Raw genomic sequence first — 17711 nt, 5'->3', positions numbered from 1 at the left:
GGCCAATTTGGGTTTATTTTCCATATGCTCTCCTTTTTAGTTTTTAATTTACAAAAAACTCTTAGAAATTTCTCAAGAATGCTGTGACCATTGCAACTTCAAGTCTTTACAAATATATTCTTTACCTCCATGGTGGTAATCTATAATTTTCCCTTTGGTAATTTTACCCAGCCTTCAGTTCACAGCTCAAGTGTAACATCCTCAAACGGGCCTTCATTAAGCTTAGGACTGAAGCAGGTGCTCTAGTCACATGGCTACATAGTTTCCTATGGTTTTTCTTCATAGCTCTCATCACAGTTTGCAATTTAAACCTGGCATTTTTAAACAACTCTGTTTATTATATGTGGCTTTAAATTTCCTGTGGCCTGGGATTCTATCTGTTGTATCCACCATTGAATTTTTGGCTCCAATTAATTGCCTGGAATCGACAAATATGTGTTCACTGGTAAATATTTTGCCTGGAAAAAATTCTTGAACTGTTATTGGCTTGGAACCTGTTCACAGCTACCTACATGCCATATCCATAAAATTAATGACTGGGGTCCTGAAGTTGGCCATGTGGACTCTCAAATGACCTACAAAATGATGATTATTAGATTGTGCCAGGTCAGAATATAATAAAGTGATTTTCTCTTTTCTCTCATATTGTTTCTTCCTAAAATCACTGCTTTATCTCTTTTTATATCAGCATAGAACCACATGTGCTTATACGGTTCTGTAAAAGTTATCATTTTATATCTGATCTATTTCTTCTATTTAATTTTCAAAAGGGAAATATTTTGTTTAAAAAAGAAGAGGGAAAGAAGATGGGGAGTTGAGAAGGAATTTTTCAAATGCACGATACAAGTTTTGTATGCTATTACTTGATTAATATTCTTGTGAGTTATTCTCCTCGATAATCAGATCCCAAACCAATTTTCTACATGAACTACACAGCAAAGGTCATAAGAAATGTCCTCAAAGCTCTACTTCTATCTCACAGTAGTAAAAGAAGGGCAGTGCATTGTGATGCAGATTTGCTGCAATGTTCACCCTAGTTCTCTAGCAGACAGTTTCCAATGAATATCATTATCCTGCTCATCAAAAGAAGCACACCTAGTAATGGGTGAAAAACTACCTACAGTAAGATGAAAAGCCCTCCCAGCTAGGAAACCCAACCACCTGACATCTGAATGTTTGGAATTACCAACAGGTGCAAGGAATCAAGACAATAAGGATATTAAATTACAGTAAGGAACCAGGAAGAGAGAGAGTTTCGTATTACCACTGCGAGATGTTGAACTGAGCTTGGTATTTAACAAATATTATATATTTCAGAGCAATAATAAAATATAGAAGGCTATGGAAATGAGTATACTTTCTAGAAACATTACCAAGAAAAAATCTTAAGGGTATCTCTCTAAACAGAATACAGTAAATGAGGCAGTTTCATATTATTATGGGCTTTCAAAAAAAGAAGTGAAAATGTATGTATTTTATACCATTTGATATATATATTAGATATTTTGCTAATTATTTTACTTACTAAGACATTATTCTGATATGAAGTCAAGAGTCTCAAAGACAGATTCAAGTTTAATTTATAAGTGATCCTCAATTAAATATATTTGTATAATCTCATGTGTACTAAATAATAAACCTCAAGGATTTTTAACAAGTAACTTTTGACATCGCAAGGAAAATACAATTTAGACTTAAAAATCTAGGATAATATAATGTTCTGAAGGATCTTGGTATCTATTTGACTTTTGAATGAACAATAAACATACAAGAGGCAGACTTACATTGTTTCCATATAATTTCAAGAGGTATATCAAGATGGGCAGTCCTTATGTAATATTTTGTTATTGCCAGCATTCATTAGGTTTCTATCATTACATAAGAATATTAATTTTGAAGTCATTGTCCTTTATTGATTTTTAAGAAATCAGTGATCACTTATTACTTATTTTAAACTGAAACTCTATTCCTGTCTAAAATAATAGTGTATTATTCTGATATTAAAATGTTACAATCGTTTTGGATGGCGATACCAATTATAAACTCTGGACAAAATGTAAAATAAAACTACTTGAGGGCTCTGAAGATGGAATAAACACAGATTCTGGAGAAGAGTTAAACCTTAAATAAAATGAATCACGTGAATATGTTTCCCGTTTTAAGACAACGGTGACTGGGTGGCCAAAATAACAATAGAATCAAGCTGTATTTCTGGCTGGAAGAACCAGAGAAAGGAGCCTGGAGAACCAAGGTCACTAAAATGATCAAGAAATCTTGGAAAGGAGAAAGCGCCAAGGAAGAAACTCCAACAGTTTACCCAGATTGTATGCATGTGTAGGATAAACAGAAAGCAGTCCGATCTGAGATCTGAGTTCCTACCTACCAAAGGTATGGCAGGATTTTTGCTCTACTGTAGATTTCGCTAGACAAAAACATCAACTTCCTTCAGAAAAACATAAAACAATTCAGAATACCTGCAATGCAACATTCACAAAGTTGAGGATATAATCCCAAATTACCCAACATAAGAAAAGCCAGATAAGTAGAATCATTATCAAGGAAAAAAAAAAATCAACAGACTTCAAAATGACCTATGTTGATGTTATCCAGATGAGGAATTTAAAGGAGATCCTAGTATTTGTCATCAAGGAAAATGAATTAAATATTGAAAAATATTATCAAAGAAATAGAAACAATTTAAAATATTTTAAAATGGAAAATTTTAAATGGAAAAATGAAATTTCTGAAATAAAATCTTTAGAGCCAGAGTTTAATGGGAGAAAGATATGTCAGACAAAAGTTTCAGTAAGTTTCAACATAGATTATTTGTGATAATATCATCCAATCTAAAAACAAGGGAGAAAAATTAATAAAATCGTTGCAGCCCCTGGAACCTGTGAATATTTTGTCTCCTGTAGGTTTTGATTATTTATTCATTCATTTATCTATAAATAAGCCATTGAAGGGCCAAAAGAGAAAAATGAGAGAATTGAACAAATTAAATGTTTCTATAAACAATTGATGAATATTCCAACATATGAACAAAAACAGACTTACAGATTCAAGAATCTCAAGTCTAAACTGAAATAATTAGGAACACACACACACACCTACACACACATACACACCCCTGCACACACACACACACACACACACACACACACCCCAAGCACATAAGGTTAAACTGCTAAAAACCAACAACTCTTGAAATCAATTGGAGAAAACAATACATGTTAAATATAAAGAAGCAATGATTCTATTGATCTCTGAGTTATCTGAAGAAACTATATAGGCCAAAAGAGAGGGAAAAAACATTTGATGTTTTTAAAAATATAAATAAAATGGAGGCTGGGTGCGGTGGCTCACGCCTGTAATCCCAGCACTTTGGGAGGCAGAGGCGGGCAGATCACGAGGTCAGGCGATCGAGACCATCCCGGTGAACACGGTGAAACCCCGTCTCTACTAAACATACATAAAAATTAGCCGGGCGCGGTGGCGGGCGACTGTAATCCCAGCTACTCAGAGGCTGAGGCAGGAGAATGGCGTGAACCCGGGAGGCGGAGCTTACAGTGAGCCGAGATCGCGCCACTGCACTCCAGCCTGGGCGGCAGAGGAGACTCCATCTCAAAAAATATATACATAATATATATAAATAATAAATATAAATAAATAAATAAAATGATATAGGCAAATTCAAATAAAGAATATCCGAGATAACTTCTTGCTACCATACATACACTATGAGAAAAAAGGTTAAACTTCTTGACACTGAATTAATTATACCAGAGAAAAATTATTACCTTCAGGAATGCCTAATGAACATGACAGGTTATATATATAACCGGACTATAACCTGAATATATATATATATATAATATATTATATAACATATATAATATATTATATATAATCTATAATCTATATAATCTTATGAAATGAAACTGTAAATAAGAGCCAAAGCACTCCAGATGAGATGGACTACCTGTCATTGGTGAAGCCACCCAAATTTATGGAACAGAACCAAGTGGACATGGGGGTGGCGTGTTGAGACAAGAGCAGTTGAGCAGTTGCATGACCTTTGTTCTCAGAAATGTAGCTCTGGACAAACTTTCTGCTTTATGCTCCTGGGCCAGAACAGTTCTTGTAACCCAAGCTAAGATAAACCAGCAAGAAATCCCCACTCCCCATAGCAAGTTGTTTGGAAGAAACATCTGACAGCGACTTCTGGTTTGGGACTTGGAAACCACCCAAACAGGGCTCAACTACTGTGACTAATTTGAATCCTTTATTTGCACAAACAGACCTGATTAAGAACAGTGGCAGAAACTTTCTCTATTTAGGCCAGACTCTTTGTACTTTGGAGAGCACACTTTCACTTGTCCTCGCCCTCTTCAATCTGCAGATTTTTTTTTTTATAGAAAATATATCTCTTCCTTTTTCCTCCAAAAACCTCAGAATCTTTTCTTAACAATCCCAATCAGAATAAAACACACTTTTTAAAAAGTGATAGGTAAATTCGAAAATTGATATGGAAACACGTAAACTTACAACTTAAAATCAAGAAAGTGAACTTAGAATAGAAGAACGAAGTTGGAGAAAAAACACTACATATGAGTTTAAGATAGAAAGTTACAGTAATCAAGGCTGTAGGTTCACAGACGTTTTCTGAAAGGAAGCATATAATAAATACTTTAGATTTTGCAGGTCATCTGTACTCTTCACAGTTACTCAACTCTGTCATTGTAGCAGGAAAGCAACATGGACAAATGCATAAACAAATAAGCTTATTTTCTGATACAACTTTATTTACAAAAATTGGCAGTGGACCCAATGTGCTTATGGGCCATAGTTTGCTGCTCTTGATTAAGACTGTGGAATTGACAAAAGAATAGACCTAAAAGTTGGTGAAAAATGTACAGACTCCAGAATAGACCCACTCCTATATAGTCAGCTAATTTTCAACACCGATGCTAAAGCAATTTATTGGTAAACATTTGGTAGTAATGTCTCTATATAGTTATATTTGCTTTTCCTAAGTAATGGTGTTGAATATCACTTGTCTTTCAAGGACTTTATTGAAATATCTGGTCAGATCTTTTTTTTTTGGTGAAAATTTAAAGAGACTGACAAGACCAATATTTGATATAGATGTGGAGCAACGGGAACTCTACGCATTGATGGTAGGAATGTAAACTATTCACTGTTTTAAAAAATGTTTTGGCAATTTCTTAAAATATTAAATAAACACCTACTGTATAAGCTAGCAATTCTACACCTAGCTACTTACCCAAGGGACATAGAAAAGCTCAGAAACAAGCACAATAGGGATGAATGTCAAAACCATTACACTGACTGAAAGAAGCCAAATGCATATAAATCTCTAGAAAATGTGATGTGATCTATAGTGACAGAAGGACAAGCAGTTGCTTATGACTCAGGCTAGAAGGAGGTTGGTTTGTAATGAGAAATAAGGGATTTTTTAGGGGCACAGGACATGTTCTACATCTTGTGTAGTGGTGGTTTTACAGTAGTAAACAAAAATAATATTCCTAACATTTTTCATCTTAAATGGATGTAGCTTCCATAATAAATATATTACTTCCATGCAAATATAGTTTAGGAAGATGGTAATAACGTAATTTGATGCAACACAGATAAACATTTTTTGCAGTTATTTCTAAGGTAGTATTTGAAAGAACTCTTGAGTAGCAATCCAACAACTCATAGTGGAATAAAATTTGTTGTTCTAAAATTGTGAGTCTGTACTTTATTGATTTCAGTGGTAATAAAGAAGGTCCATTTGTGTAACAGTATGTGTCCAGGAAACAAATTTAGGAAACAAATCACAGTATAGTCTTCCCGTGGTATTCACGGGGGATTGGTTCTAGGACACCTCACGAATACCAAAATCCATGGATCCTCAGTCTCTTATATAAAATAGTGTAGTATTCACATATAACCTATGCACATTCGCCTATATATTTTAAATCACTTCTAGATTACTTATACTACCTAATACAATGTATGTGCTATGTAAATAGTTGTTACACTATATTGTTTAGGAAATAATGGCAAGAGAAATAAAGTTTGCCCATGTTTAGTATATATACAACTAACCACATTTTTTCTGAATACTTTTGACACATAGTTGAATTTATAGATGCAGAACCCAGAAAGAGAGGTGGTTGATTGTAATTTGGAAAAGGAACATTTAATGTAAAGAATATTTAGCTTGTAACAGGAAATTGTACTATTATTAACTAGTAATGTAATTGGTTATGATGACAAAGAAACTCAAAGTAATACAGCAGTAGCAGTTATACAGAAAGAGCAGTGGGATCTTATAGAACAAGATTTTATAGAACAACAATCTGAAGGCAAGAATTTTCTGACCTAGAATGGCAGATAAAGACAATAGAGTATTATGCCAATTGTGTGATTAAAAAACACAGTTCAATTTTATCTTACATGAGAACTTAAATTGTATATATATATATATACAATTAGTAGAAACGGGGTTTCACCATGTTGGCCAGGCTGGTCTCGAACTCCTGACCTCGTGAGCCACCCACCTCAGCCTCCCAAAGTGCTGGGATTACAGGCGTGAACCACTGTGCCCGGACAGGATTTTTTTTTTTTTTTTTAATGATGATTATTGCAGGTAAGGCAGAGAGATAAATGGTAAATGAGAGATAAATAAGGGCAATTGCAAACATATCCAAGATTGGTAGAGGTGCATATAAAAGGAAGAGGGAAAACGGTCTTTAAGAATACATTTTTGACAGTTCTGAAGGAACTGTGGGAGTCAGCTTGAATTGCTCTGGTATTTTGTTAGTTTGTTTTGTGTATTTTCACTGATTTGGAAATAATTATGATTAAAGTCACAGACATTGAGGAGAGGAGTTCGAAAAATTCCCTAGATACATAAAATGAGGGCCTTATTAAGTTGAGCTAAGAAAACTTTACTTAGGTTTAACCAGTGTGTGTCAAAACTTTCAAGTCATTGTGAGCATCCATTATCTTAAATATATAGAGTTAAATATCATAGACCTCTTTTTAGATACTTTTCTCTGGAAAACATCCTTCTCCCCTTTTAAAACACATTATCAATATCATAAGTGATATGGAAAAGATGAATAGTTAAAAATCCATGGATAAGTCATAATTGTGTTTTTAGAGAAAAGCATTTCCACATTTATTTCAGTTCCTGTCATATCAAATTGAATTGTTTTTATTTTCAAATTAATACATTCATACTCCTTGCTAGAGCTAAATACCTTGAGTCTTAGTCAGAAATTGCTCATGGGTGATTTGTTTTATTTTCTTCACTTATTAGTTTGACAGTCAAAGTTTGGAAATTTTATTGTCTTTCATACTTCTGAAACTAATAGTCACCCCTTAGAAAATAATTTTCTCCCACTTTCTCCATATTGGATGGCATGGGACTACTAGGTTGGTCAGAACAAGTGCAATTGAGGCAAGATAGAAATATTATTGGGTAAGTCTTGCACATATCATGCTGGATAGGTATGTATTCATCTGTGGGCAGTAATTAAATCTAGAAAAATGATTAATGCATTTACTAAACAACTATTTATAGACAGGCATCCATGTATCAGGTATTTTTCTGGATGCTGGGAATAAACAGAAAATGAAATACACAAAAATTTGGGTCCTTATGATGCCACAAAGGTATTTTACTTGTATTGTTTTCTAAATCCAGGTTCACAAGGTAACAGGAAATCAAGAGATTGGGAATAGAAAATCTAAGGGAGTTTTGGGAAATTTAAACCAATTTTATGGAACAAGGGTTTATGCAGGATGGGGCAAAGAAAACTCCAACCCAAACAAATATTACAAGGTAAGAATTACTACTGGGTTAAAAATGCTGGAGCGGGATAAAAGGGAAATGAGTCCTGTTCAAACAAAGAACATGGAACAAAGAATATGGAATGCTCCATAACCTGTGCCTCGGTCTTACTCTCCCTAGGAGGATGATAATTCAGAGTAAAGTGTGGTTTACCATTAAGCTTCCTAGACAATTGAAATGGCTATTTGACCAAAGACAAAATCAACTTGCCATGCTGAAAAGTAGAATAAGATAAGTTATATACACAGTTCTTTTAAGCCAAATTAAAAAAATCAATTATTCTGGACAGTGTCCATTTAAGAGAATAAACTTTTGATTTAATTTTAATAATAATTTTAGAAACTAGTAGAATTTGTCAAATTTATTTTCTCTGTTAAGCTATGAGTGACAGAGTACTAGCATTTATTTCTGCCTTATGTCAGAGAAGCCTAAATGTACTAAGAAAGCAGATTCATCCCTAAATGACCACAGTTAAAGAAGCTCTGCCTTGGAGGTTTCAAGGTAAGGCAAGATTCACTTTGCCCTTCACATTGTTTCTTTTGTACTAAAATGACATTTTGGTTGGAATTTGTGTTTGACAGCTCTATAATGTAATTTTCCAGAATGTGTTGAACTGGAACCAAATGTCACTGGCTTCATTCACTATGTTTTCTGCCTGGTGGAATATACCATTACTATTCTATTTATTTTTACAACCGATCAAAAAATTGATTATTTTGATTTGTGAAGTTTTTTACACACAATTTTCCAGAAGATAAAGATCACATATTAGCCCCTACACATGCCCTAGATTGCACGTTAATTGACTTTGACCTTTAAGAAAGTGCCTATGTTAATTCCATTTTGGCATTACTTACACTAAGAGTCAATAAGCTGTATATTGGATTAGAGTATGAGTGGACGGTGGGAGAATTCTGTGTAATGATTTAAAGGGTGGTCACGTAAAAGACATCCAGAAATGTTGAGAATTAAAAAGGCATTTTATAATAAAAAACCAACTTGTGGTTTGAGAGTAGAAGTGAAGCTGAGTCAACTACAAGCTCTGAGTCAAAAACACTAGAGTCTTGGACACATTGCTTCTCAGGAAGAGAAGTGGAGATAAGGGCAAAAGTATTAGAGCTACCTTAGAGTATCATACAGACTTGTTTTTTCTAGGCAGGAAATTATCCCGGAAAATAAATGATATATAGGGTTTAAGGTACTGGAATTAAGAGGCCCAGGCCGGGAGCAGTGGCTTACGCCTGTAATCCCAGAACTTTGAGAGGCCAAGGTGGGTGTATCACCTGAGGTCAGGAGTTCAAGACCAGCCTGGGCAACATGGTGAAACCTCATCTCTACTAAAAATACAAAGATTAGCTGAGTGCGATGGCGCAAGCTTGTAATCCCAGCTACTCAGGAGGCTGAGGCAGGAGAATTGCTTAAGCCTGGGAGGCAGAGGTTGTAGTGAGCTGAGATTATGCCACTGCACTCCAGCCTGAGTGACAGAGTGAGACTTCATCTCAAAAAAAGAATAAATAAATTAAAAAAGCCCAGACAGACAGACATGGAGACTTATTTGTGGTTGTTAATGTTGTTTTTTTACCACTAGCTAAATTGAAATTAAAATTTTAAAGTAAAATTTTGCTTAACTTTTTTATCATATTAATCAAAGTAACATTTGTGACTAGGGAATCCGTGGCTGCTTAGAAAGAGGATATTACTAGACATTGTTGTCATTTTTAAATTTTTTAAGATGACATTTAGCTGCTTATCAATATTCTATTCATAAAAGGAGGAAATCCACCTCTCAGCATACAAATTGTAATTTTAATCTATCTACTTAGCATACTGAATTTGAGAATTAAATGAAAAAATAAAGAAATTTTCTCAGTATAAAAGAAACTTAAAATCATACTGTTTGTGATTTTAAATTTATAAACTTAATTTCTTATTTGCTTTTGTTTTCCACCAATGCTTTTTGGCATGAAGATATTTTATGTCAATAAGAAATCAAGATGCTGAAATGGTAGGTGGGTTATGCAATAAAATGGAAATCAGAACAGCAACATAAAAGGCCATCATATGATATGACTGCTCATTTAACAGAGTGGGAACACAGATATAATGTGTTAGGAAAAAGTGTATTGTGAATCAGGTATGTGGGAAATATCCTGCGGACCCAGACTATACACATTAATTATAACTTTTTTTCCTCTATTTTGCTGCCAGTCTTCAGGAAGCTTAGACAAATATAAAAAGCTATTCATAGGAAGCCTGTTACAAATGAAGTAAACATAAACTTCTGGGCTCTGGGTCTTTTTAAAGAGAATAAAAAACGAACATTCACTTTCCTTGAGTCAAAGCTGGCTTTGCTCCCTCCTTAAGACTATTGTGTTATATATGAACTGCTGTCCCAGCTTGTCCAAACCTGTGAAAGTTATCTGACCTTCCTGCCTTAGCTGTCTCTCCATGGGGCAGCCTCACTCATTTCCAGCAGCTATACCATTTCTGCTTCTTAAAACTGAGTATCTTTGATTGCCACTGGCAGACCAAATTTTTTCAATTTGATTTTTGACTTGGTTATGCTACATCAAATCTACTAGGGCTGTCTTTTCAGTTACCCTGTTATGATCCTATGACTACAGTGTTTCTCAATTGATTAGTTCTCCTTCTTGCATTCTACAACCTAGAGTAATCTAACTTGACGATATCTTTTATTAATCAACAGTCTACCTCATGTCATTTCTATGAGCATTAAATGAGAATGCAGTTAGGGGCATAGGATATTACCTGGTACTAAGATTTCTATTATAGTTATCTTGGTACCGGGAAATATGTTAATTAACACTCTTCCTGTAACATAAACTTTTATGCTAGAACTGTCCATAATAAATCTAATGTGTCATATATGTAAGATTAATTTTTGTTAATAATATTAAAAACATGTACATAAGAAGGTGAAATCCATTTAATGATCTATTTTGCTTAACTAAACACAGTATATTCAATATATAATTATTTCAACATATAATCAATATGAAAAATATTAATGAGCTATTTTACTTATTATTGCTAAGTCTTCAAATCCACTGTGTTTTTAACACTTACAGAATATCTCAATTCAGAGCAGCATCATTTCAAGTGGTTAATAGCCACATGTGGTTTGAGACTACCATATTAGATAGCACAGCTGCAAAGGTATATGGATCTGAATTTCCTGCTATGACCAAATACTCATTTTTTGAATCAGATCACTAAAATGCTGTATCTTTTCAAATGATTCCTATCACCCTGAGGTGAAAGTGTAAGAATTATATCATTGCATTCAAAGTTTTATATTGACTAACTCCTGTTAATTTCTTGACTCTAATCATCTGTCACTTTCCTTTTTATCTGTATTTCTCCAGGCACACTGCCTTTCTTCCTTCTTTTCAAATACCTTAAATTTTTACCATCTCATGACCTTAACTTGCCATTTCCTCTGTTTAGAATACTCTTTCTTCAGATTTTTCTTTACATAAGTTGCTATTCACATTATTCACATCTTTGCTAAAATGTCCAATCATTACAGAAGATTTTCACAAATTACTTCATCTGTAATACCAAACATCTCTCAATCCATATCCAATATTCTGTCCTTTCCCACTACTCCCATTAACATTACACTGCACCATTTTTCTTCTTTGTACTGTAATCATCACAGATGTCACATTTTTTAAAAATTATTTTTCTATTTCAGTAGGTTTTTGGGGAACAAGTGGTGTTTGATTACATGAATAAGTTCTTTAGTGGTGATTTCTGAGATTTTGGTGCACTCATCACCCAAAAAGTGTACACTGCATCCCATGCAGTCTTTTATCCCTCACCACCCCCACCATTTCCCCCAGTCCCCAAAGTCCAATGTATCATTCTTATACTTTTGCATCCTCATAGCTTAACTCTCACATATGAGTGAGAACATATAAAGTTTGGCTTTCCATTCCTGAGTTACTTCACTTAGAATAATAGTCTCCAATTCCATCCAGGCTGCTGTGAACGCCATTTTTTCATTCCTTTTAATGGCTGAGTCGTATTCCATGGTGGGTGTGTGTGTGTACATATACACACACACATATACAAATATGTGTGTGTATGTATGTACACATATACATATATACATATATACACATATGCATAAGCACACATGTGTATATACATATATACACACATTCTTATATACACATATATACACATACATGTATATGTGTATATATGTAATAATATTAAAAACATGTACATAAGTAGGCGAAATCCATTTAATGATCTATTTTTCCTAACTAAACACAGTATATGTGTTTATATATACATGTATATATACACGTGTATACACATGTATATATACACGTGTGTGTATACACGTGTATATACATTTGTATGTGTATATATGTACATATACATATACATATATACACATACATATATGATGTGATATACATGTGTATATATACAGTAAATGTATACTGCATACATACACTATATGTATATATACAGTATATGTATACTGTATACAAACACTATATGTATACATATTGTATGTACACTGTATGCATACATATATACTGTATATACATACATATATACAGTATGTATACTGTATTATACTGTATTATACTGTATACATACACTATATGTATATATACTGTATGTATACAGTATACATACACTATATGTATATATATTGTATGTATACTGTATACATACACTATATGTATATATACTGTATGTATACAGTATACATACCGTATATGTATCCTGTACACATACTGTATACATATGTATACAGTATGTGTATATATACATGTATATATACACATATACTGTATATACATATATGTACATATACTGTGTATATACATACATGGATATATACTGTGTATATATATATGTATATATACCGTGTATATACATATATGTATATATACCGTGTATATACATATATGTATATACACCGTGTATATACATATATGTATATATACCGTGTATATACATATATGTATATATACGGTGTATATACATATATGTATATATACCGTGTATATACATATATACATGTATATACACATACTTATATGATGTGATATATACACATATATGTGTACATATGGTGTGATATATGTGTGTATATATGTGATGTGATGTATATATATGTGATGTGATATATATGTGTGTATATATATGCTGTGATATATATGTGTATATACACATATATGATGTGATATATATAAAATATATATGATATATATATCACATTTTCACACACACATATATATATCATATTTTCTTTATCCACTCATTGATTGGTGGACACTTGGACTGATTCCATATTTTTGCAATTCCAAATTGTCCTACTATAAACATGCATTTGCAAGTATCTTTTTCATATAATCACTTCTTTTCCTCTGGGTAGATATCTAGTAGTGGGATTGTTGGATCAAACCGTGGATCTACTTTTAGTTCTTTAAGGAATCTCCACACTGCTTTCCATAGTGGTTGTACTAGTTTACATTCCCACCAGCAGTGTAGAAGTGTTCCCTGTTCACTGTATTCCCACCAACATCTATTACTTTTTGATTTTTTGATTATGGTCATTCTCACAGGCATGAAATGGTATCACATTGTGGTTTTGATTTGCATTTCCCTGACAATTAGTGATGTTGGGCATTTTTCCGTATGCTTGTTGGCCATTTCCACATCTTCTTTTGAGAATCGTCTATTCCTGTCCTTAGACCACTTTTTGATGGGAGTGTTTGTTTTATTTCTTGCTGATTTGTTTGAGTTTTTTTGTAGATTCAGGATATCAGTCCTTTTTCAGATGTACAGATTGTGAAGATTTTCTCCCACCCTGTGGATTGTCTGTTAACTCCGCTGACTATTTCTTTTGCTATGCAGAAGCTTTTTAGTTTAATTAAGTCTGATCTATTTATCATTGTTTTTGTTGCATTTGCTTTTGGGTTCTTGATCATGATGTCTTTGCCTAAGCCAATGTCTAGAAGGGTTTTTCCAATGTTATCTTCTATAATCTTTATGGTTTCAGGCCTTAGATTTAAGTCCTTGATCCATCTTGAGTTGATTGTTGTATAAGGTAAGAGATGAGTATCCCATTTCATTCTCCTACATGTGGCTTGCCAATTATCACAGAACCATTTCGTGAATAGGGTATGCTTTCCCCACTTTATGTTTTTGTTTGCTTTGTCAAATATCAGCTGGCTGTAAGTATTTGGCTTTAGTTCTGGGTTCTCTATTCTGTTCCATTGGCCTATGTGCCTATTTCTTATACCAGTACCATCCTATTTTGGTGACTGTGGCCTTATAGTATAGTTTGAAGTTGGATAATGTGATGTCTCCAGATTTGTTCTTTTTCCTTAGTCTTGCTTTGGCTATGTGGTTTCTTTTTTTGGTTCCATATTAATTTTAGGATTGTTGTTTCTAGTTCTGTGAAGAACGATGGGGATATTTTGATTGGAATTGAACTAAATGTGTATATTACTTTTGGCAGTATGGTCATTTTAACAATATTGCATCTACCCATCCATGAGCATAGGATGTGTCTCCATTTTTTCGTGTTGTCTATGATTTCTTTCAGCAGTGTTTAGTAGTTTTCCTCATAGAGGCCTTTCATATCCATGGCTGGGTATATTCCTAAGTATTTTATTTCATTTTTTGCAGCTATTTAAAAAGGGGTTGTGTTCTTTGTTTAATTCTCAGTTTGGTAGCTGTTGGTGTAAAACAGAGCTACCGATTCGTGTACATTAATTTTGTGTCCTAAAACTGCAGAATTCATTTACCATTTCTAGCAGCTTTTTGGTTGAGTCTTTGGGGTTTTCTTGGTATACAAAATATCATCAGCAAACAGCAACAGTTTGACTTTCTCTTTACCAATGTAGATGCCCTTTATTTATTTCTCTTGTCTAATTGCTCTGGCTAGGACTTCCAGTACTATTAGCATGTTGAATAGAAGTGATAAAAAGTCATTCCTTGTCTTGTTCCCCTCTCAGGGGGAATGCTTTCAACTTTTCCCTATTCAGTATAATGTTGGCTATGGGTTTGTCGTAGATAGCTTTTATTATCTTAAGGTATGTCCCTTCTATGCCAATTTTGCTGAGAGTTTTAATCATAGAGGAATGCTGGATTTTGCCAAATGCTTTTTCTGTGTCTTTTGAGATGATCATGTGACTTTTGTTTTTAGTTATGTTTATGTGGTGTATCACATTTATTGACTTGTGTATGTTTTTTTGTTTTTTTTGTTGTTGTTGTTGTTTTTTGAGACGGAGTCTCGCTCTGTCACCCAGGCTGGAGTGGTGTGGCGCGATCTTGGCTCACTGCAAGCTCCGCCTCCTGGGTTCACGCCATTCTCCTGCCTCAACCTCTCCAAGTAGCTGGGACTACAGGCGCCCGCCACCACGCCCGGCTAATTTTTTGTATTTTTAGTAGAGATGGGTTTCACCATGGTCTCGATCTCCTGACCTTGTGATCTGCCCACCTCGGCCTCCCAAAGTGCTGAGATTACAAGTGTGAGCCACCGCGCCCAGCTGACTTGTATATGTTTAACCATCCCTGCTTCCCTGATATGAAACCCACTTGATCATGGTTGATTATCTTTTTGATATGCTATTGGATTTGGTTTACTAGTATTTTGTTGAGGATTTTTGCATCTATGTTCATCAGGGATACTGGTCTGTAGTTTTCTTTTTTTGTCATGTCCTTCCCTGGTTTTCATATTAGAGTGATACTGGCTTCATAGAATGATATAGGAAGAATTCTCTCTTTTTCTGTCTTCTGGAATGGTGTCAATAGGATTGGTACCAATTCTTCTTACAATGTCAGATAGAATTCAGCAAATCTGCTTGGTTTTGCACTTTTTTTTGTATTTTTTTATTACAATTTCAGTCTCACTGCTTGTTACTGGTCTGTTCAGAGTTTCTATATTTTCCTGGTTTAATCTAAGAGGGTTGTGTATTTCAAGAAATTTATCCATCTCCTCTGTGTTTTCTAGTTTATGTCCATAAAGATGTTCATAGAAGCCTTGAATAATCTTTTGTATCATTGTGGTATCAGTTGTAATATCTCCCATTTGTGTCTAACTAAGCTTATTTGGATCTTCTCTCTTTTCTTGGTTAATCTCCCTAATGGTCCATCAATTTTATTTGTTTTTTCAAAGTACTAGCTTTTTGTTTTCTTTATCTTTTGTATTTGTTTTGTTTCAATTTCATTTAGTTCTGCTCTGATCTTCATTATTTCTTTTCTTCTGCTGGGTTTGGGTTTGGATTGTTCTTGTTTTTCCAGTTCCATGAAATGTGGCCTTACATTTCTATTCGTGCTCTTTCAGACTTTTTGATGTAGGCATTTATTGCTATGAAGTTTCCTCTTAGTACTGACTTTGCTGTATCCCAGGGGTTTCAGTAGGTTGTTTCACTATTATTGTTCAGTTCAAATAATTTTTAAGCTTTCATCTTGATTTCATTGTTTACCCAATGACCATAGGAGCAGTTATTTAGTTTCCATATATTTGCATGGTTTTGAGGGTCCCTTTTGGAGTTGATTTCCAATTTTTTTCCACTGTGGCCTGAGAGAGTACTTAATATTATTTCAATTTACTTAAATGTACTGAGACTTATTTTGTGGCCTGTCATATGGTCTTAGAGAATGTTCCATGTGCTGATGAATAGAAGGTATATTCTGCAGTTGTTGGGCAGAATGTTCTGTAAATATCTGTTAAGTCCATTTGTTGCAGGATGTAGTTTAAGTTCATTGTTTCTTTGTTGACTTTCTGTCTTGATGACCTGTTTAGTGCCATCAGTGAAGTATTAAAGTCCCCCACTACTATTGTGTTGCCATCTCTCTCATTTCTTAGGTCTAGTAGTAATTGTTTTATAAATTTGGGACTCCAGTGTTAGGTGCATCTATATTCTGAATTAGGATATTTTGCTGTTGAACAAGTCCTTTTACCATTATATAATGTACCTCTTTGTCTTTTTTTTTAACTGCTTTTGCTTTAAAGTTTGTTTTGTCTGATATAAGAATAGCTACTCATGTTCGCTTTTGGTGTCTATTTGCAGGGAATATCTTTTTCCACCCATTTACCTTAAGTTTATGTGAGTCCTTAGGTGTTAAGTGAGTATCTTGAAGACAGCAGAAACTTGGTTGGAGAATTCTTATCCATTCTGCCATTCTATATCATTTAAGTGGAACATTTAGGCCATTTGCATTCAATGTTAGCATTGAGATGTGAGGTAGGATTCTATTCATTATGCTATTGTATGCCTGAATACTTTGTTTTATATTTAATTGTGTTATTATTACATAGGTCCTGTGAGATTTATGCTTTAAAGAGGTTCTATTTTTGGTGTATTTTGAGGATTTGTTTCAAGATTTAGAGCTCTTTTAGCAGTTCTTGTGGTGCTGATGGGTAGTGACAATTTATCTCAGCATTTGTTTGTCTGGAAAAGACTATCTTTTTTTCATTTATGAAGCTTAGTTTCACTGGATACAGAACTCTTGGCTAATAATTGTTTTGTTTAAGGAAGCTAAAAATAGGACCCCAATCCCTTCTACCTTGTAGAGTTTCTGCTGAGAAATCTGCACTTAATTTGATAGGTTTTCCTTTATAGGTTATCTGATGCTTTTGCCTCACAGTTCTTAAGATTCTTTCCTTCATCTTGACTTTATATAACCTGATTACTATGTGCCTAAGTGATGATGTTCTTGCAATGAATTTCCCAGGTGTGCTTTAAACTTCTTTTATTTGGTTGTCTAGATGTCTAGCAAGGCCAGGAAAGTCTCCTTTAATTATTTCCTTGGATATGTTTTCCAGACTTTTAGATTT

The sequence above is a fragment of the Gorilla gorilla genome, chromosome 3 (assembly GCF_029281585.2).
Source record: "Gorilla gorilla gorilla isolate KB3781 chromosome 3, NHGRI_mGorGor1-v2.1_pri, whole genome shotgun sequence".
In the NCBI taxonomy this organism is placed as follows: domain Eukaryota; kingdom Metazoa; phylum Chordata; class Mammalia; order Primates; family Hominidae; genus Gorilla; species Gorilla gorilla.
This window is presented reverse-complemented; position numbering follows the sequence as displayed.